A 22,789-nucleotide genomic window follows, 5' to 3' on the forward strand; every position below is an offset into this window, starting at 1 on the left:
TATATATAGTTTGCAAATCTGATTTTTCACAAATAGTCAAATCATTGGTGATTTTTACTTTTATTTAATACTGCTTGCAAAGTTGTATCCGTTAAAATAAGCATGGACCCTTATGCAGGTTTGTATGTATGTATGTATGTATGTATGTATGTATGTATGTATGTATGTATGTATGTATGTATGTATGTATGTATGCATGCATGTATGTATGCATTACAGTTGTCATCCATGTTGTATTCCAGTCCATACATTTGGTCTTGGTACTGGTAGCATATGATAAAACTTTACAAAAGGGCTTGTTCTATCACTGTAGCAATATGTCAGTGTCAAGCTTTTAATTTCTTTTTACCCCAAATAGTCCCTCCAAACACACTCACACACACACACACACACACACACACAGTCTGTACCATTTAAACTTTTAAATACAAATCATAAGAGAATCTTCCATGTGTCTTTTGTAATTATGCACCATCGTTGCCTACTTGCAGTTGCCAGTGTCAATGTTGCCCAATTTCTATTATTAGACACAGCCAGACAGCTCCTTGACTGTAAACCTACACTATTTGCCTTTATATGTAATATGTAATCATTGACAGAGTGCTGAGAAAATAATGCATGCAACCTGCATTGAACAACCTCACTTTTACCAGTACAACAGACCCAGCATTGCAATACAACTTGTAAATTGTACATACATGTATTCACATACCTTTGGACAATCCCATGCTATGTGTAACAGTTAGTTTGATTACAAAGTTGATTCTGAGCAGGGGATTACTATGGTATAGAAATACTTTAAGAGATACTTTGCTAAAAGCACATCTTCAATTGTCATATGTTGATTTTGTACAGTCTAGAGACTATCCATTGGGTTTGAATCTTAAAATATCTTTACCCTGGAAAGATATCTTCAGATTCAAAGCCAATACCTAGTCTCTAGACTAGTACTAATTCTGACTATCTTTGCCACACTATAGTAAATAGATACATGTATGTTGGCCAAAAACAAAAGATGGTGATGAGCAGATTTCACCTATCTTGTGATAATGATACATATACAGGAGCACCACTCAGCAAAAGGTTCATTCATGACACATACAGAACTGGCTATCAGATGACATTGAAAGCATAAAAAATAAATGACTTTGGCTAATAACTTCCACTTTTCATAACATTCAAATAATGGCAACTCCTTACAAGTTATAAAAAAATATCTGCTTTTAAAAACAACATACTTGCTCTTCTCCCAGGAGACACACTGAACACTAACCGAGATTTGAAAAAAAAAGACAATTAGGAAAATACAGGTAAAAATTCTAAAATTGTAATTTTTTTTCATATGTAAGAAATAATCAGTACTATTCATTATTCATATATTTTAATTAAAAATAATAATTTATTAAACTTAAAGATGATAGCAATGGCATATACATCTGTACAATTTTTTTTCTCAAAAAAAATACATTTCAATTCCTGTAATATATATGGCAGTGGTAGCTTTAAAGTTGAAACAACAAAACTTTGATGGAGTCTTTAATCATTCATTTGTTGCAGTCATTTCCATACAAAAAATAAATATTTTTTTCAAGACACATCATACCTTAGTCTAAGTGCTACCCATGGTACTGAATCGGCTCTTCACAAAGAGAGATCTTGAGATTTGATGCCACAGATAGCACTAGACTAATCACACCATGTACTGGGTGATGTAAATATTGCGCAATCAGAGATGGAAGTCAAATACAAAATAGACACTTTACGTTTTTATTTGGAAAAGATATTTTGAAACAAGAAACCCAATTGAAAACACTAGTTGCATGGAATCATAGAATGCATAGTATTAGGTAGAAGTAGTAGACAAAACTATAATGAATTTTTTAAATTTCACAACGTTGTATCCAAGGCTATGCTTCAACAAATACCATTGATGGCCTAAAATGACTTTACTGCAAGGTTGACAAAGCTGTGTGTGCTTGCTTGCTTTTTTCTCTACATAACAACTGGTGGTCAGGTAACAAAAACGTTGTTAACATTCCTAAAGAAATTCAATAGTTTTAACAGCTTCATTAATTTGCATAAACTGAAGAAGAAGACTTAAATGTTTTTGTGCAAAATGAAAAGGGTTGTTTTTGTTGGTTAAATCTACAGATTAATTTATCCTGCACAGCCCTTGATTTAGTTTCAAAAGAACATTCAAGAAGGTGTCTGGCTGAGACAACCTTCCATTACTGGCTATCATTGACAAACACTAAACTATACTATTTGTTTGTTTTTTGTCTTGTCAGTGTATTTGCATATGCTAAGATCACAGATAAATTTACTATAATTGTTTTGAAGGTCTCTTATGTAGAGTACAATGTCCACTGTCAGATAAGCCAAATCATGCAATTTCCCCCAGCATCTACAAAGATTTATTTTCTTAATAAGGAAATGAACTTAAATTTGGAATCTTCCAATCAGTATTTTTTTCAAAGAGAACAATCTTTTAAAACTATCTTGGCATCTATTTCTGTCTATGGGGTCATAATCGCTTCCTACAGCCACCACACTGTTTTAGACATCATATTCCAGACACTCTTTGAAACCTGTTATCGCTATCATTTACGTGTATGTATTATTCATTATTCTACCCAGAGAGACACACTAATTCTTTCATCTGAGTTCTTGTAAAGACTAGCAATCACAGGATGAATTGAACTCTGTGGCCTGTGTGTGTCTCGTCTTGTTTGCATCATCAAAGAAGTGCGGTCACTTGTCGTCTATTAAAGAGTTCACTCCCTGTGTGAAAAAAAAAGAAAAAGAAAAAGGACACGCAACTTAGTGAAAATGCAAATGACATTAGGTTGGTCCAGCCACATTATTACCCTACACAATGCATCATGTTTTAAAGCTCACTCAAGCTATTGAAAGCAAGTTGTTTGTGCACTGAGTAAAGCCTTCAAGTGTATTGACTCAGAGTTTAGGAACTTACAGGTGGTTAAGGTGCCCTGTAGTCTACTGTGACCCCCTTGTTATTCACTACTGTGTACTGGTAGAGTGGTATAGAAGACTGACTCAGTGACTGCTCCTTAGGTTTTATACTCACCCATCCACCCACACCTATATTGATTCACTTCACAAACACACATCACTGCAGCCTAACAATTCATTTTTATGATGTCATCAGGATGCTAAGTTATTACCGGATAGGAAAAAAGATAACCACAATAAGACTTTATCAAGTTTTTTGAATGGTAGTTAGCCAATTATCATTCTGTACTGTCGCGCTCTCTTTAACTATTCCTTGAATCATTTCATTTTACAAGTCCAACAGAAAAAGGAGGTAATTTTCTTTGTGGCCATATCTATTTTATCCTATTACCAGTATAGTGTACATGAAACATCCCATACTTAGCATGTCTAACGTTATCATTACATTTCTCAAACACAAGTGACAATGTATCAACATGCAGCACACTTTATTTTTTACTTTAAAACCTCAGTTGCCATGACTTTTAGACACTTTTGTTAAATTTGGCTTTGGCCAAATACATCAAATCTTTAGCAGAGGCAGTTTAAATTCTTGTGATTATTTAAAGTACCTGTCTATTAGTTGTTGATGATGTAATGCATGCACACAGGCTTGATGTCCATGTGTAAACAGTACAAATAAATGAGTCAGACTATTCAATCGTTTGTCAACATATTATCAATTTGTAGGACGCCAATGCTGATAGGGTTTGATCACTATCCACCAAATCACAGCTAATAGAGCTCAAATTATCAATGGTCTCAATTATCAACCAATCACATGACTATCTATAACTACTAATACTTGATAATATTTACAACCAGAAATGTGGCTCAATGTTTGAGTAATAATAAACAACATAAATCAAAATTAGTTGGCAATGGGTGATTATCAAACACTGAAAATATTGACTAATGTTTAAGTAGGGAAAAAGGCTTGGTCTACCTAGTGTTACATCCTCTTTTAAAGTGATTATTTTGACTGTTTTTATATATCACCTAGAAACATACAAGGTAAAATATGTGAAAAAGAATCCTAGAAGGGAGTAAGAATTGGAAAATATAAACATCCTATAATCTTTGATTGAAAAAAATGATTTACTTTTTTAAAAACATGGAAAAATTATAGAAAAAGCTGATATTAGACCCTACCAAGTATTTATCAAATATGTTAACATTCACTACACCTATACTACTGATTCTAATTCAGATTTTGCTGTAAAATTCCCTGCTACCATATTTTCAATGTATTCTGTGGTTGGGATATAAAAATCTGAAGATGATACTTGCTACAAAACAAGACACAACCCAAAAATTTCAACTTCAATTGACTTTTAAAATTTTAAAATAGAGACAGGGAGGGAGGAGAGACATACATACATACATACATACATACATACATACATATATTATACATAACATACATACATACATACATACATACATACATACATACATTATACATACATACATACATACATACATACATACATACATACATACATACATACATACATACATACATACATACATACAGACAGACAGACAGACATACATACATACATACATACATACATACATACAGACAGACAGACAGACAGACAGACAGACAGACAGACAGGCAGGCAGGCAGGCAGGAGAAAAGGGTAAAAGATGTGAGGAAAGAGAGTACTAGAGTAGGGCAGAGAGCAATAGAGAATATCATGATAATTTATGGTAAGGTTTCCCAATCAGATATTTTCAAAGTACATTATTTACAATAATCATAAAACAATTATGACCTGTGATCAGTTCCTCCAAGCTCATGTATATACTAGATGTGCACAGCCTAAAAGTAGGTAATTACTAATGGATTTTGCAATCCTCTCACAAAACTTTCGTCTCAAGTGGTATTTTAGGTACAAGACTATGAAGATTTACATTACTAGTAATTTAATATGGCTTTGTTGAAAACTTAATACATTCACACAGACACCGAAAATGAAAATAAAGTCCTATTGAAAAAAAAATTGACACTTTGCATGACTAAATCTGAATTTTGTGGCAAACAACAAAAGGTCAGAAAGAGTCGAGAAATAATATAAATTATGAGGCATTCATTCTCTTGACTGCCTAATCATGTTGTGGGTCTGGGACCTGAATGGTAGCAAACACAACCTTTACAGGTCAGGAGACAAGGTCATCTGGATAATTCATCTTGTTGCCTAGCAACATTATCTACATCTGACAGCCTACAAAACCACATTGGTCAACAAGTACTTTCCTCTATCTGTTGACATCTTTGCTTGATGTGTTGATGAAAAAACAATGATAATGGTATTCCAGACTTGTTTCAAACTATAGCAAATTTACAAATATTTTCTAAAGGGCATGTCTAGAACATACAGATGGCATTTTTCAACACAGTCTGCCTTGTACCTTGGCAGCATCAGCCAATGATAAAGGATATTGTAAAAAAACCATTACACTTAAAAATCTGTTCCAGGTAGTATCACCAAAACACAATCTTAGATGTGAATGTACTCTGCACCCGTCACTATAACCTATTCTTCACTTTGTATGCATGTCATACACACACATAAAAGAATGTCTAGCAAACAACAGAATTGACCAACACACCGGCAACTCCAGGGAACAAATTCAACTCCATAAACAAACTCCTTCAAAAAAGAAATTTATAGCAGTATTCTACTTTGACATTGTGAGGCTATTCAATCCTGGCATTGAAGTGGACTACTGAAATGTCATCACGTTTTGGTCATTGACCTGATCCATAAAAGAACTGAAGCCCTCATAGCCACTATCAGTTTATTCATTAATAATTGACAATCTATATAATACCACTAACTGTATCATCAACTGATAAAAAAAAAACTGAGGCAATCTCATCAACTGGCTCTTATATCATGTCAGTCAGACTAAAATAACTTGACATGATATGTACTACTTGTGTGAAATTCCATTACACAGACAAGCCTGGCTGAACCACTTGTTGATGACTTACTCAATGTATGGTTACATGTCCCCATGTCATGGTTGTAGTCAAAATTCACAGAAGCTGTGAATAACTAAAATTTCATTTGATATTTTTTTGGCTTATTTGAGGCACTTTAATATTTCCATTCTTTTTACATGCTAGACATGTGTACTTGTAATTATCAAGGTGTTTGTCCTCTGCAAACAATCAATAACAATACCTTAGTATGATATGTAGTATGTCCATGCAAAAGTTTCACTATAGGTATATGTATATGAACAAATACATACACAAGTCTTTGGGCACAGTTTTCCTTTTTTTTTTTAAATGTGTAAAAATTGTAATTTTAGTTGATGCTATTATGGCTGTATACACGAGGTGTGCTATTGAAGTATGATAACACAGGAACACATGCACTTACTTAGACATGCTGATTTCAGTAAAATATTTCATCCCATACTCTTGTGTTTGACAAACTTGTTCAATGTCAAATTAAATCAACACAATTAACATTAGAACCTTGGGTGCAAAGTAGGGTTTTTTACTTGATGAACTGGGCATGGGTAAAGAGATGAACATTAGTCACTCATTGTAGATGCTATAAATTGTGTATGTGTTAGGGAGTCCACCTCTCTAGTTTAAAACTACTGGGGGGGGGGGGGGGGGGGCTACTCCCCTATTTTGAGTATACTTATATGTGCGTATTGTAGCCCTTTGGTCTAAAATGGGGTCTGTTTTTTTCTAGCTCAAGAGTCTAAAACGGGGTCCACTTTACATTCTTTTCGATCTTGGTTGGTCTACTATGTGGTCCATTGTCCTTTACCAATCATAACTGTCATTAATTGCCCCAAAATGTTGGGTCCTAAGCAAAATGTATTTTGGTCTATACTTTCATTTGTTAAAAACCTGTAATGGTCTAAAATGGGGTATTTTGGTTTTTGGTCAAAGGGGGTCTAAGATGAGGCCTGGGGTTTCCAGCACTGGCCACACACTCCTACCAGAGCTGACAACTAGTACAACCCCCGGGCATCTACTGTTCACTGCTCTATACACTCTTGCTGACACTCTAGCCGAGCAAGAAAGTGCAAAGTCATGTCAGTAATTGTCACCTACAGACACATTCATCATCAATTCTAAATGATGACAGCTTGTATATCTAGTTAAAAAATACCATTTTATAAAAAAAACCAAACATTTCATACTGGAGGCATCTAGTCTAGAAGTCCTTACAGTTCTATAATACAGCAATATCTTTTTCAGGTCCGACTATACAACAGTATTTAATAAATACTTGGAGAGTATCCAAACTTTCCTGAGGTACTTTTATTTTTTTCATGTCAAAGACCCTATCTCCATTCAGATAATTATATATGTCAGTAATTGTAAGAGCAAGTCTCAGTGTTTCCAGGGTATAAACATTGTGGGGTTGAAGTACTCATTTGCATAAATACTGTAGTACTTTCTATAAGAGGCAGAGGTGTATGACCGATGACCATGAAGTCCTTTAAAATAATGATCTAGACTTTAACCACAAGTGAGTTATTTAAGAGTACTCATACCCACTTGTCACACAGACATATCCTTGGAAAAACAATACTCTTTGTTCGCCATTTCAAGCATTTTCAAATGATTTAATCGCTACCTGTATCTTAAAAACAAACTTTCCAATGTAGTTATTTAACATACTCTGCTATTCCGTTGAGCTTTACAACACTGGTAATATTTCTCCAGCGCTAAACATAATATACAGATCTTCACCTCCTGAGAGGAGGTATGTATTTTACAGGAGTGATGAGATGGAGAAGTATTAATATTTTTACCACCTTGCAGCTGGTACAAAGTCTAAATGTACTTAATACATTCAATGATAATAAATAAAATATTGCATGTAATATGCCTAAATCCAAAAGCTACTTAGTGCTGTTCTCATCATATGTAATGATTTTAGTTCTCACTTGAAAGTACAAATAATGGCTGTTATGTTACACTGGTTATGTTATGTTATGTTATGTTACACTAGTTATGTTATGTTATGTTATGTTACACTAGTTATGTTATATTATGTTATGTTATGTTATGTTACACTAGTTATGTTATGTTATGTTATGTTATGTTACACTAGTTATGTTATGTTATGTTATGTTATGTTATGTTATGTTATGTTATGTTATGTTATGTTATGTTATGTAAGTGTTTATTAAGGTGTCCTATGTGGACTTAACAAATTATACAGGACTTAAATAAAATTTACAAAAAGAGAGCCACATCCAGCCCTCTGGCTGGCAGGACACAAAGAAATTAAGAATATCAAATTAAATACATACATAAATAAATAAATATCACATACATCTCAGTTGTAAATAAAGTTTTTCCTATAGTTAAAGACCATCATGTATAAAGTTTGCAGTATCAATGGGAAATTTTATCATTAAATGTTGTAGTTTATCATATATGTTCATATGACTGAAGTTTGGCATTCAAAGTTTTATTTTATCCGGGAATGCTTTCCTGAGATCCATGTATAGATTACAATAAAACATAAAGTGTACTTCATCCGCTGGTGAATTTTGGCAAAAGTCACATTTCCTGTCTTCAACGTGAAGACCCCAAAATCTGCCTGTTTCTATTTTAGTTTGTACCAATGTGCTCCATCAAGGTCTTATGTTTAAAAACTTCTGAAGTAGGCCCCATTTCAAAAATAGAATTCACCATTTAGAAATAGAACTCAATGTCGATGAAAGTTTTATAAAATCAAAATGCAGAAAAGTAACCATAACTTGGAAAATAATCCTGTTCAACCCTTTGGCAATGTCTTCTTCTTTTTCCTTTTTTTTGGAGGGGGGGGGGGGGGGGGGGGTAAAGTGATAAAAGTTACTCAAAGTGATACATCAAACTTTAATTTATATATTTAAAAAAATCTCAAATTTTGAATTTTTGGTAGAGACCATAAATTATGTTGACAACAACTTGACATCAATTAGCCTGTTTACAACGTACACTGTACATCGTTAGCTGGTTGTACCTCCTTAGCCCTCGCTTCCACAGCTTGTCTTGGGCTAGGGAGGTACGACCAGCTAACGATATACATCTTCACAGTGCCATCAACTTGCTAGACATCAATAGCATAATTTGTCATACTTGACTACTGTCTTGAGAGTACACAAACATTAGCAGGTACAAGCATGAAACCAACATATAATTTTAACCAAAAATTATAAAAGAAAAGGGCTACTTTGGCTCGAGGGACAGTGTGAATGTTTTCATGGATTGTGTGGTCTGTGAACAGTATGCACAGAATGGAAATTTTTTAATCTTATAGTAATTTGTAAGTTAGTACTCCCCTCTGATCTCATAATTGGTCGGTGTGATTATGCAGTTAATACTATACATGCAGAGATTGCAAGATTTTAACAATTCAATAAGCTCATCGATGCATAGTGATGTAAGACCTAGATATTCTCACGATTACAGAAACCTCAAGGGGTAAAACACCATATTTTATGTTGTTTTAGACCTGTAGGCGGTAAACGTAATACTCACAATGAAAATGGGGAAATTTGATCTGTGAAATGGATTTATTTCTCCACTGCACTTGTCTATATCCCACACCCATTACAAAAGCATTTATTCCTTGTATATAGTCTACAAACTATGTAACGTTTGATTCCTGCATACACAGATAACTAACACACAGTTATCTGTGCTGCATACAAGTAGCTGAAACTCTTGTGTTTGTAGAGCGGATGTAGTCAAAATCCACCCGTGTATAAATGACGGTCTAGGCAAGCAAACCAGTAAACCGATTACAAAACTAAATGTCAAGTGCTGTACTGTGGAACCTATGGTTAACCCCTGTAAATGCAAGTTGATTTTTTTTTTTTTACATCTTGTTGTAAGCTTTGAAAATTATTCTAGTATATCGGGGTATTATGAGTAAGTTGAACTTCTGTATAGCTCTCAACTTTGAAAACCTTCAACTACAAGTTTTTTTATTAATCTCTACTTACTGCATGCTAGATCCTACTGTAAATCCACGCCATTCCAGTTTAGCACTTTTATCAAACTTTGACAGGTATTTAAACCCACCACTTGAATAAATCATGAACCATCAGATATATTCATGATTATCATCTCAGTCTGAACAAATTGTGGTAAATAAGACCTGAACTTATGACAAAACACTTGTTCTAATCTTAACATAAGTTATGAAAATATACCAACGGGGACCAGCCTGAAAGTGAATGTTTGGAATATGAGAATAATGTTTAACAAGCCATCCATGCTGAAAAACTTGATACTTGTGGTATTAGATAGCAATGAAATAAACACCTTTCATGTTTTCACTGAATGCCTGAAAACACAACAATCAAACATTTTTGAAAGGGGTGGGACATTTGCATGTTTGAAAATGACTAATATTTTGAGATTTTCACAGATTTCTGTCTGATTTGCTATAAAAACAAAGATTGTTTAGTGAGTCACTCACTTGCAATGAGATTTAATCCACTCCATACTAGAAATATAAACACATCTACAAAGCCATAATTTTGGAGACTGGTTATAGTAAATTAACATGATCACTTTCAAACCTGATTCTTCCATGAATGATCGAGTTGAGCAAAACTATTTTTCAATACTTGACTCTAAACTTGAAATAATATATGTCTAAAAGTACCTGAAAATTAAGATATGAGTTCATTAAATTTTGGCTGAAAAAGGGCGGGAATGAACAAAATTGGTACCGTGAGAATTTTTTTTTCAGATCTCCATATAACATTTATAACGTGATTCAGTGAATTGTCGGAAAACAGAATAATTAACCAACAACCTTTACAAAGTGGAAAAAAACACACAAACAAAGTTTAGTGCCTCTTCGTAACTTTCCCTAAAATGTGATCATCCAAAAGCCACTCAGACCCAAAATTTGGAGGGGAAAATTACTCACAGTTCATCTCAAAAAAAGGCTACAAAGGAGAGAGTCAAGGTTTAAAGCAGTTTTCAGGTAGTTTTATTATATTTTGCTTCACCTTGATCAATAAATCTTAAATCTAGCCAGACTTACAAAACACAACATTTAACACCTCTACTACTGATCCCTAGATTTAGTGGTTTAGTCCTGGGATCCGCCCCCTTACTTCTCTTTGAAGCAACCAAGCTCTGTTTGTCTGCCGAACTGAGTTGTAATGTATAGCGTGTTTGGTGACATGTCATTCGGAGAGGTCATGCACTGCAATTCTGTAGGCGAAAGAAAACTGGCATGATCTCACAACAATTATTTATGCATTTAGTTCAGTAAGTGTCTAAATATAGAAAAAGGGATTGGCTCCATAAAAAACACAGGAGTTTGAAAACACATAGTCATACCTGTGGACAGTGTACCTTTATCTTTAGTAATGTGAGTCACAGATGGCTAAGGCTAAGTTGAGTATCAACTTAGTGGTGAGTTTTTGCAATCACTAATCAACTGACACAATACCAATACACCGTACCACATGTACGTGGTGACACAACCTGATGAATATATATATATATATAAATAATATATTGTGACCTTCATTAGATTATATCACCTTAGACTCTATTCAGTCACTATCTGCTACCATATCTACAGAAAGATCAAGTTGTGGTTAGAGGAAGGGACTTTTCCTAGTTTACCAATGTAAATTGAGACATAGACTCCCGAGATAAAATGTATTTCATGTAAATTGTGTACTGTCTATCATTTCCATCCTCTGAAGTAAAACTGGGAAGGATACCACAATAATATGCATAGGTTGAGTCTTGACTGTCAAGAAATGAAAACTATCTCTAAGTGTTAATGTCAACAATAAATCTACTATTAAGAAATCCACTTCAAGTTTTATTTGCTTCCTTAAAATCTAAGTCTGCATCCTGGTTATCGGAGTAAGATTTAAGGGTCTCAGCAACCAAACAAATCAAACCCTCCTCTCCCTCTTAAATAAATAAAAAACAAATTGATGACAAATGCATCAAAGTCACCAAAATACTATTACTACTACTAGTAGAGTGTGTGTAGCACATTATGTACATGGTTGTTGACAAGTTAGACCCAAAGTAATACTATACCCCCTCGTAGTGTATTTGCATAATTCCACCCTGTCATAACGTACTCTGCTCACCCTTTGGCATTTTGACTGCATAGTCATAATGTTCAAAAAAAGTTGCGAAATTGGAGGAAGTATCCAAAGAATGAGACATGAATGGGTGAAACGGCTAAAAACTATACTGATCTCAGTCCCTTTGGCATATTATGCATTGTCACCACTTTACAAAAAGTTGTAAAATTTGAGAAAATACCCAAAAAGTAACAGGAAATGGAGTAAAACAAGCAAACTAACTACAAAACTGTAAAACAAGCTGTTTTGGCCCATCATTATACATTGTACACTTGAGAATTTGAAGTATACAGTTGGCATTTAATTTTCATATTTATAGTAACAAGTGCTCTTCATTTTCCTGCAACATCATCATTTTTTGAGTGACAGTATTCTCATAAAATACTGTGTTCGTGAAACATGATCGGTTAGATTTCCTGTCCATGCAGGAAGTTCCAACCTTCAAGTTTGTGGTAGGCAACTGTGTTGTCGTGAGGTGCGGATCAAACCCTGTCACCTTATGAAAGATTCCATTTCAATAAGTAGAAACACATATAAGTTGCCAATTAAAACAAAAATGTGAAAATAACACCATTTTTGTCAACAATTCCCTTTTAAGTGATTAAAAGTCTTTTTTTGTGAATGGTGTGTAAAAGTTGACTTGGTACACAAGTAGGGATCAGCAGTCTTTGTAATTAACAGTAAGATCAAACTGACAACTTTACCTGTGGAAGTGATGATATGTGATCTAAGATATTACAAGGAACTGATTTCTGACCTAAGATGTTACATGGAATTGATTTCTGGTGTAACATAATACCTTGGATGTATACTTATTGTCTTCAGTTACCTGTTACAAATGAATCAACTTAGATGTCATTTTTTTCCATGAATTCTACTGTGGACAACACGAATGAAGGAAATCATAGCTATCAATTAAAGGTGACAATGCAATCAGTTGGAAATGATTCAAAGGACACATGTGACTGTGACTTGGGGGCTTTCCAAGACGACAAAAGATACCGTCTTCCTTGTAAGGAGTTAAGGAGTTCGACATAACCGGGTGATGACACCAACGCTGCCTTCCTTTCCTTTGATGCACACTATGGGTCGTGTATTGTGCAATGTCAAAAGGGCAAGCACGAGGATTTGAAGTGGTTGAAAAAACAGTCTGTCGGACAGCCTGCCCTAAATCACCATACCTGTGATCATCCACATTTGCAGTCTGAGTCTACCCTCAGCACAGCAAGGGAAAACGAATGAATGAATGAATGAATGAATGAATGAATGAACCAATGAACGAACGAACAAACAAACAAACGAATGAACAAATGAATGGATGGATGGATGGATGGATGAATGATAGGACGGCAATCAAGTAATCAAAGCAAGACAGAACAAATGAATTAATTTATGCAAATACTGACAGTTAGGTTAATGTATATGTAAATGAAGATAGGTAACAACCTAATATGTTATTAATACTCAGGTACTATTACTCATTCAAAACGAACCAAGAACTGGGCCAAAACATTCCCATACTTGGTGATGATTTCTCTATCTAAAATAACAGCATTCATTTGCACACCTTGTGACAAGCCATTTGTAGACATTAATGAATGACCTTATGATGTAAAACAGATAATGATTCATCCACACATCAAAGATAGCTGACAATAGAGATTTCACACAATTACTCACATCCGATTAAAGAAACTTTTTGAGTAGCAGAACAAAGTCTAAAACTTTATTGGAGACAAACTGTTTGCCATTTTCACGACTACATGTGGGACTGCACTCCACTGTGGTGTCAAACCATGAAGGCTGACCGGTGTTTTCTTAGTTTGAATACCTGTACTCTATATCAAGTGGGGCAAATCAAATAGGGCATCTAAGCTTTTGCACACGGCACCCTACTGACATCATCGATATTGATTAGTGTCTGCAAACTTGCACAGGTCAACAAAACTGGCCTCATTTACATCACAATTAACTTATTAAATGTAATCTCAAAGACTGAGTTGTGTGGTAACAAAACATTCCAGCACATACCCCGAAATGGATTAGTTTTTTTCTCTGCCATGATACCTCTACCTTGAGCTAATCCTTATGAAAAATACTTTCATGAACAAGTATTTCAAACACAGAAATGAATTGTCTGTATTTTTTCTTTACAAGGTAATATGTCTATAGGGTGTGGCAAACTGATAGGGCCAAACAATGTGCCATATATATGTAGTCTATTCACGCACCATTTCAATGCCATGCATTTTCATCTCCTTACAAACTTGGGTAACACAATTATCAAGAATCCACGAAGAGCTGCTCTGACTATCACCACTTGGAAAATCCATAGATTTTGACAGTCATACATTGTTCAAAGCACTGCATACATCGTTCTGTGTAGGAACTAGACTATGCCTATCAGTACAGTGCACTGATAAGACTGGCTAAGTCAATACCTGGTTAATGATCCACATGTGAAAACAACACATAGTTGGAGGACTAAGGAAACAACACACATTTACAGCAAGCTATTATCCAAAGTTCAGTTTGTTACTGATAGGGACAGGTTATTAGCAAACAAAGTGTCAGGTAATCTAAAACAAAAAAACTTCAACCCCATTACTCTGTTTTGACCCTTATATATTACCTGTCTAAGCATGTCCATATTTTTTCAATGAAATATTGCCCATTCTCACACACACAGGTGCCTACCAGACAGTCACGAAAACAAGGCTTGACATAAAAGGGCAAAGAGTTACTCAGGTGTATTGTTTGTTTAACTCACTCTGTCAATATGAGCTCATGACTAGACTATCACTGTCAATAAATACCTTGTTTGGTACAAAAATCTGTTGGCAGTGTTTGCACCAAACATCTCAAACAAGGTAGATTTTTTAGGTGTTGTAATATAATACAACTTCCCTTTCACACACAAAAAAATTGAGTCTATGCTAATACTCATGTCAGGAATAGATTCGCATGTTTGGTTTTCAGTAGAAATCATGACAGCCCATACTAAGGTCCATGTCCTCTGGGTAGATGGTTTAGATAGTGATGTAGTTTCATATTTGGAGCTAGTACATATGTAGTTTTGGATGATGGGTGTCTTGTTTTCTTGAAAATGAAATGTCAATGTGGTGAACATGGGTTCCAGACTATAGTTTTGAGGAAATGAAATGTCCTGTGATGAGCAAAGGTTCCAGACTAGTTTAGGCTGGGGTCAGATTTTACAGAAGGGGGGGGGGGCAATTAAGTGCTTGACACGTACCCCTCCCACGCTCTCCCTACAAGCTATCATGGGATGCCATTTCTGCCCAGAAACAAGACTGACAGAGAAAACCTTGCTAGCTATAAGTATCTCCATAGTATAGATTACAGCCCAATGTGAGACCTTTTTTGCAAAGCCCACATATATTTGTAAAGAAATCTCTCATTGTTATGAATGGACGCTGAAGTTGGTTTCCACCTCTGAAGTGGAGCTGGGGTTACTGTATATTACACATTAAAATATGTGTGGCCGGGAAGGTGGGGAGGTTTGAAAATTCTTGGGTACATTTCAGGGGGGCATGAATTTTTTTGAGCGTGCGAAGGGAGGGGGTCTGCAAATATTCTTTTGACCAATAATTTCTCCCTAGCCCCCCCCCCCCCCCCCCGGCCATAAATTCGGAACCCAGCCTTAGTCTAGTGCTATCCTTCATGGAATCTTTCAGAGATACCACTTTGATGGCCAGACTAAGACTTATAGCTCTGAGTTGAGGAACTATTCGCATGATTAGTCTAGATACGGCCCTGTACTATCCACTGAATCTGAAGATATCTTTTAATACCCACCATGAACTATAGGAAATGAAATATTCTGCAGACAGCATGGGTCCTAGACTAGTTCTAATATTACAAGGAACCATAGGAAATGAAAAGTCTTATGATGAGCATGGGTTCCAGACTAAGAAACTATAGGAAATGAAAAGTCCTGCAGACAACACAGTAGCATTGGCGGTACATTCAGCACTGTAACAGGCAAAACTAGTTCTAAATAGTCTGGATGCCAACATGGTATCTAAAGAAACTATAGAAAATATAATATATGTGTGGTGAACAAGGCTATACTAAAAGAGGCTACAGTAAATGAAATATCTGTGTTGAGTAAGCGTTCCCGGCAGACTAGTTCTAAAGCTAATGTACACTAGTGCAATAGGAGATTAGCCCAGAAACTTGGCTATCTAGCTTGACAATGTTCAATGTTTGGCTCACACCAAGCCAGATACCCAAGTTTCTGGGCCAATAAGACATGAAATGTCCTGTTGGTGTAGCATGCCTATCTATTGGCATGATGAGTCTGACACCACTATATCATTCTATCATCAACATAGACATTTTCACCATGTCGACATGACAGACTGACTAGGCCTGAGACTTGACTTGGTGTTACTATCTCAAGAAGCTCTCCACATGCTCCATATTATCGTAACACCAAGACAAGTCTCTGGGCTATAGACAGCCTATTGGAAGGTGAGTGCCAAACCTTAGCCGTAGCCAAAATTGGTAAATTGTGTATCTGAGAGTATATACTAATGATGTAGCATGTCATTCCCTTGCCAACACTGATATAGTGCTCCATCACATCACAGTCTTGGAGTACTCATTGAAAACTTCACAGCAAAAAAATAGATGGATTTTTGACTAGGCTGGATAAGATGATAAGTGAACAAAAATAGTTTTATAAATGATAATTTAACATTGATAATTGCTAAGTTTAAAGTGACCCTAAAAAATCATAAAGTTGCAGACTGTGCTCCTTTAACCAAAAGTATACCAAGTTATCATAAATGTTACAGACTGTACATATGTGCATTTTCTCCAACAGTACAGAAACCTGTTGCTTTGTCTGTTTCCTTCTAATCTCTTAAATAATGCTGACATGTCCATCTTGTTCAATTATATCTGAAAACAGCTCATTAAAGTAAGATTTAAGATGACATGGTGACCATGAATTTCAAAGCCTCAAGGTCTGTTAGTTTGTGTATTTGTTTATTCTCAATTTCATGGAACACATGTAGCATGTAGTAATGGTATATTAAACACTTGTTTTAATGTGCATCAACTGTCTCCCATCTGAATTAAGTCTTTCCAGAACCACAATTTTGTGCTGCAAAATTTCTACATTATAAGTCGTACATGGTGCCACATATGTGGTAATTTGCATTCAATATCACTCAGGCAGGTGTCACACACCGCTTCAAGTTTGGATGAGGGTGGTGAGGTCCTCACTCAAACAGTACATCTAAAACTAAAAGTCCATATTTCTTCACTTATCCTATTTCTTTATTGACAAAGAACAGCAAAGAAACGGAAGAAGTAATCAACAACAACAACAACAACAACAACAACAACAACAACAACAAAATATATATTCAGCCCAAACTGTCACTAGCACACTACAAGCAAGCTGGACTTAATACAAAGTTATGGCTAGCTTGGGTTGTCCATGCCCTGGGCCTGAGGAACACTGGACTTGAAGTATCTTGAAAAGTATATGGTTCCTGGCTACTTTGCTACATCAAAGGACTTCAGTTTGTGGTCTGAGGTTGCACTAGTATCATGATACATAGTTTACCAGCAATATTAAACTAATCTTTCCCTTATCATGTACAAAATTGGCTGACTTATAATAGATAACAATTACCAACATTTCCTGTGACTGTCTGTCACAGATTTGGCTCTTTGAAAGATAACATACAGCCTAATGTTCATATTATCTTATCCTCTACAGTTCAGAGCTTGCTGTCATAACAAATCCACAACAAACATTTCTTTTTTTCTTTAAACTTAAAATCCCCTTTCCGCTGAAAATTCTGTAAGTCAAATTGTACATTTTTTTTTACTGTACTCCAACAAACCCCTCCCCTCCTCTTCTATTCATTCATCACTTCATGTTTATCTATTGAATCATTGTTAGGTGAGAGAGAAAAAGAGGATGAAAATGGGAAAAACTGCTTGGAGATTAATAGAAACTGTGTGCAATAATCAACGTTCATGTAATCAGCTGTTTTTACTGGGTTTCATATTTCATGGATCCATTTCATAAAACGATGAAATGTATGAATACTTTTGAAAGTTGATGAGATTTTAATACACTGGACTAACAATCATGCAAATATGTAAGTCATAGTTAGCTTGCTAGCAGTAATACACGTACTATTAGCTGAGAGACATAGCTATCTGACATAACATACTGGCTCGTTCTGGCAAACAATATTGTCAAGCTGGGCTATAATACTGTAAGTAAGTACCAAGCTGAAAAATGAGATGCTCACAACCCAATATTTCAATTTCATACCCCATTCTGATTTTCAGGTGTTCCTTGATTAATGGTGTCAGGTATTATTTGGTAGTGCCCGCATGACCAGAATCCCTGCCATCCTGTCCTAGTATGAAGACAGTGACCTGGAGGTCAGCATTGATTTCATACTATATGAATTCGTGATAACAATGTAAATATTCATTTGGAATATGTCAAAGGTTTCACAGGGTACGATTTGATAAGCTTAGTTTTTTCTAAATAACTGTAGATAAAATTGCACTACATGATCAAACATGATTATAGAGATTTTTCTCTCTCAAAACATCATTCAGTGGTTTGAGAGAAAAAGAAATAAAAAGTCCTGTGTTGGTAAGAACTTGAAGCCCATTCTGAAAAAGTTTTATGGTAATGTAGTGATACAAGTTTATGAAAAGCCCCTACACAAAAGCATTACAGACAAAACTTACTATTTCTCCTGTGCTGAAAGTAAAGAAAGCATGTGAAATAACTATGATTTATCTATTGCTAGATTGCAGCTACCTCTGTAACATAGACTACACAATGTCTGGGGATTCCAGTTATTAATCTCTAATACTGAAACATACAAATAATTTGATATGTCAATTTGTTATGGATATCATGTGAAACTATAAGTGATTCAATTTAAATCCATCTGTGATATTGTTTCCATAACATCATGAAACAATATCCTATGAATGTCCAGCACGGCAAAGTGTTCCAAATCACAAACTGACTTCAAGATAAATGATACACAACTGGGATATTGTTAAGTGATAGAATTTTCGAAGACTGGCAATGAATGACTATCCAGTTAGATGTTGACTACAGGTGCCATTGAGTTGAACAATACATATCACACTGACTGACGCAAACATCTTCACACTGTGATTAACAGCTACTTTGTGGTTAACCACTGGAATTACTAAGAAGTCAGGCCCACAGCAATCGTGTCTTACATGAATACACCTAACACCCCCCCCCCACACACACACACACACACCCACCCACATCCAACTGCCTTCCATCCCATCCCATTCCACCCATTTCCTCATCCCCTTTAAAAGCTAAATGAACTGAATAATGCCTCCCAAGTAACATTTCCATAGCATTGTGTATGTGGTATGTGAAATTAATATGCACATCGGCAAATTTGCAGACTTTACAAACAAGATGGCCCTTGAGGGCTATAGCATCCTTCAAAAGAGAGATAACTTCCGTACCTTACCCAGTACCCTTGAAAACCAAATAAATCACGTATACACCAATAAATACTCAAGTAACTGCCCCTGTGGGAAAATTAAACCGTACAAAAACAGTTTAATAATGTCTAATGTAAAGAGGAGAGTGAGCAACAATTCTTAAATACCATTACTAAAACTTTATCTGATAATCTCACTCTGAAAGCTTAGTGCTTTACTTTGGAACTGGTGATTTTCACACACTGGTGTAATGGGTGACTAGCAATAATCAAACATCGGCAAAACAAACAAATAATTCTAATATGTTCATCCATAGGAGGTGTTGCAACACACATTACCAATGTCTCTGTGTTCAGGATTCAAACATATTGCCCGATTATTGATCCATGTTAATTCTTACAGACATGCTTAGCCTACTTGATTGACTGATAGTGATTTGTACATACATCAATCAATTGTTGCTGGTAGCTCTCATAGGCGATCTACTCTACAGTTGCCTGGTTTCTCTCACCTGCACCTACACTACACCTTTCTTCTATGCAACTCCAGAGGGCTCCCCAACAGGTGAACGGACTGGTTGAACTAGTCAAGCAGAAGTTACCTATTTCAAATTTTTACACATAAAGGGCTATTAAATATTTTTTTTTAAACACCTGCATGTCATATCGTTTATTCTACTTATATTGTGTTTTTCTTTTGAACGCCACACCTAAGTATTTCTACTTACTACTGATGCAGGTGTTACCCGTCATGTGATGAAACATTTACAGGATAATATGATGGTGTTTTTTTACTCTAGAATTTATGTTGCAGGACAGATGACAACTTTAATCCTATAAGCCTAACATGGATTATACACTTGCCAGGGAGTTGAAGAAGTATAATAGGGCATTGTGCCAATATAGGACTGTGCCAAGGGTACATCTGTGTCTATAAAGCTCTGCTCTGCAGGAAAAGGGCTCAATATAAAACCTCATTATTATAAGTACGTTACACATCATTTATATATCATAATTCATTTTCTCATTTTATGAGTTGGTCAAAGCCCTTAGGTCAAGTGTCACACAGCAAGTTGTCTAAACATTACACTATTTTTCAATAGGTATGAAAGTCAGTCCCAAAACTTTCTTCATAAATTCTCTGGTGCTGACTCCCATAACATGTTATGCAGTATATAATTATAAGAAGCTTTTACACCCTTTCACAAGAAACACTAAGCTATTCAGTATGTTTAAGAAGAAGTTTATCCAGTGTCTATTTTCTCCTTGAAGATACCAAAAGTCTGTTGGCCAGCTTTCCAGTTCTGTCAATTGTTAAATGTAATTACATGTTTGTAGAAACACTAAAGAGATGAGATCTCGATTATGCAGCAGTTGCAAAAAAGCTTTTATGACAAAACAGTTACGATCTCAGCCAAAACATCCTAGGCTAGGACATTACACAAACATATGTCACTGTGTATTAAAGTGGTAGTACCACTGACATGCACAGAGCGCTATAAATGATTACTTTTAACTTTTTCTTGAAGAGTTGACAACCACATGAAAAAGCAGACAAGTGGTTGAAGGTAAATTATGTTGTGGTGATGTGGTTGATAATTGTTGTCTTTGTTTGCCTATCGACAAATCACAGCACCAAGTAGATGGTGTTGACAGATCTTTGCTGCTAGCAAAGCATTGTGGGTGAGTAACTGTGACACTTAGATCTGTCATAATGCCATTTGAACTGAGGGCCACAGTTGAGAATAATCAATCAAATTTAAAAGTTTACACTGTTTTGCCTAGGATGTATTTTCCAGAAGTAGGCTTCAAGACCCACAACCACTTGTGTGGTTGCTTGTAAGAAGTTAAAGGGACTGTCACCCCTTTTATTCAGACATTTTGAAATATTTACAAACTTTTATAACTTATTGCCTCTAGAGTCTGCTAATTGTTCTGATACACTTTCAGACAGTTTGGAATGTCGTTTCTAATTTTGGAGATGAATAATTTTCAAGAGGGCAATCATTCACACTGAATGTTAGACTGTCGACAGTCTAACTGACTGTATTAGTGACTGATACCATAGATAGTCTATGCTGATACTAACTGTTTGCAGGGGATTGTGGGTTAGACATGATAACACCTGTATAGGTACTATTGATGAAAATAAATATTTGAACATCATCACATCATTTTTCTCTGCAAAGAATACATAATACATAGCAACTACAATGAATTCAAGGAGGGATTTTTTATGAAACTCACTTTCGCAAAAACTTGAAGGCTCACTTAGATTTGGTTTAAACTTTCACGTAAAAAAACCCAGATGTCTAACAGAGCTATAGAGAGTTAGTCCAGAACAAAAAAAATGATCCCATGTCATATTCCTGACAGCTTCACTGATAACATAACACTAATATGATGACCAAGGATTGAAATATAGCCGTCAATATTCAAGATCTGAAGCATGTCACACATTCCTTGTATTTCCAAGAATCCTGTATGATAATTTCCTTGAAAGGCAGTTCAGCTGAACATCTTTACACACAGACTAGATAAGTATTCAGTCAGTCATCTACTAAATACATACAAATATTATACCCTAAACATATATAAATATGTCATCATTTCACAAAACTCATTTGCAGAAAAAATATCAGCATTTGTCTTTCAGATTTTCTTGAAATTGTAATTCTGAAATTTCTGCTGATTTATTGTATAGAAATACTTACTACAAGCCGACATATACAAGCTTTAATTCATGGGAAAATTCAGCATATAATTATAAGTACTTTATATTGGGACTCAAATAAGTATACAAGTTGCGTCACCACCTCACCTCCATCCCCTTACATCACTTAATTTTAAAATCAATATGAGGTCACCTTTCCAAATACAAAAAAATGTATTGGAAGGGAAATTGATTTTGAAGAATCTGTTAAACCTTATAGTGAATCTATTATTTAGCTTTTTGGTTTTTAGAACTTTTAATTGAGCAGTATTATTATGACAACACTTAAAGACCTTTGCCACATTTTAAAGTTTAAAGAGGAAACTCACTTTCTACTGCCTCTAAAATGTTATTACCATATCATTAGGTTTACAATACCCAATATTGGGAATACATTACCCGATACAGTGTACTAAAACTAGTGGTATATCTAATTTCCTGTGTA

The 22,789-nt window shown here is 35.2% G+C and overlaps 1 protein-coding gene across 3 annotated transcripts in view; it reads right to left on the minus strand.

The window, feature by feature from the left end:
• Positions 1 to 1,426: 1,426 nt before the first annotated feature.
• LOC144448704 (DNA repair protein RAD51 homolog 2-like) overlaps positions 1,427 to 22,789 on the minus strand; it is a 60,618-nt gene continuing 39,255 nt past the window's right edge. The window contains exons 12-13 of one of the 3 annotated variants that reach the window (XR_013482120.1): positions 19,654 to 19,719; positions 1,427 to 2,781 (exon numbers count right to left, since the gene is read on the minus strand). The gene's annotated coding sequence lies outside the window, so the exon portion shown is untranslated. Of the gene's footprint in view, positions 2,782 to 2,974; positions 3,071 to 19,653; positions 19,720 to 22,789 lie in introns of those variants that run through there. The other 2 variants (XR_013482121.1, XM_078138995.1) reach the window with 2 other exon arrangements.

This window comes from Glandiceps talaboti, chromosome 2 (genome assembly GCF_964340395.1).
Source record: "Glandiceps talaboti chromosome 2, keGlaTala1.1, whole genome shotgun sequence".
Classification (NCBI taxonomy): domain Eukaryota; kingdom Metazoa; phylum Hemichordata; class Enteropneusta; family Spengelidae; genus Glandiceps; species Glandiceps talaboti.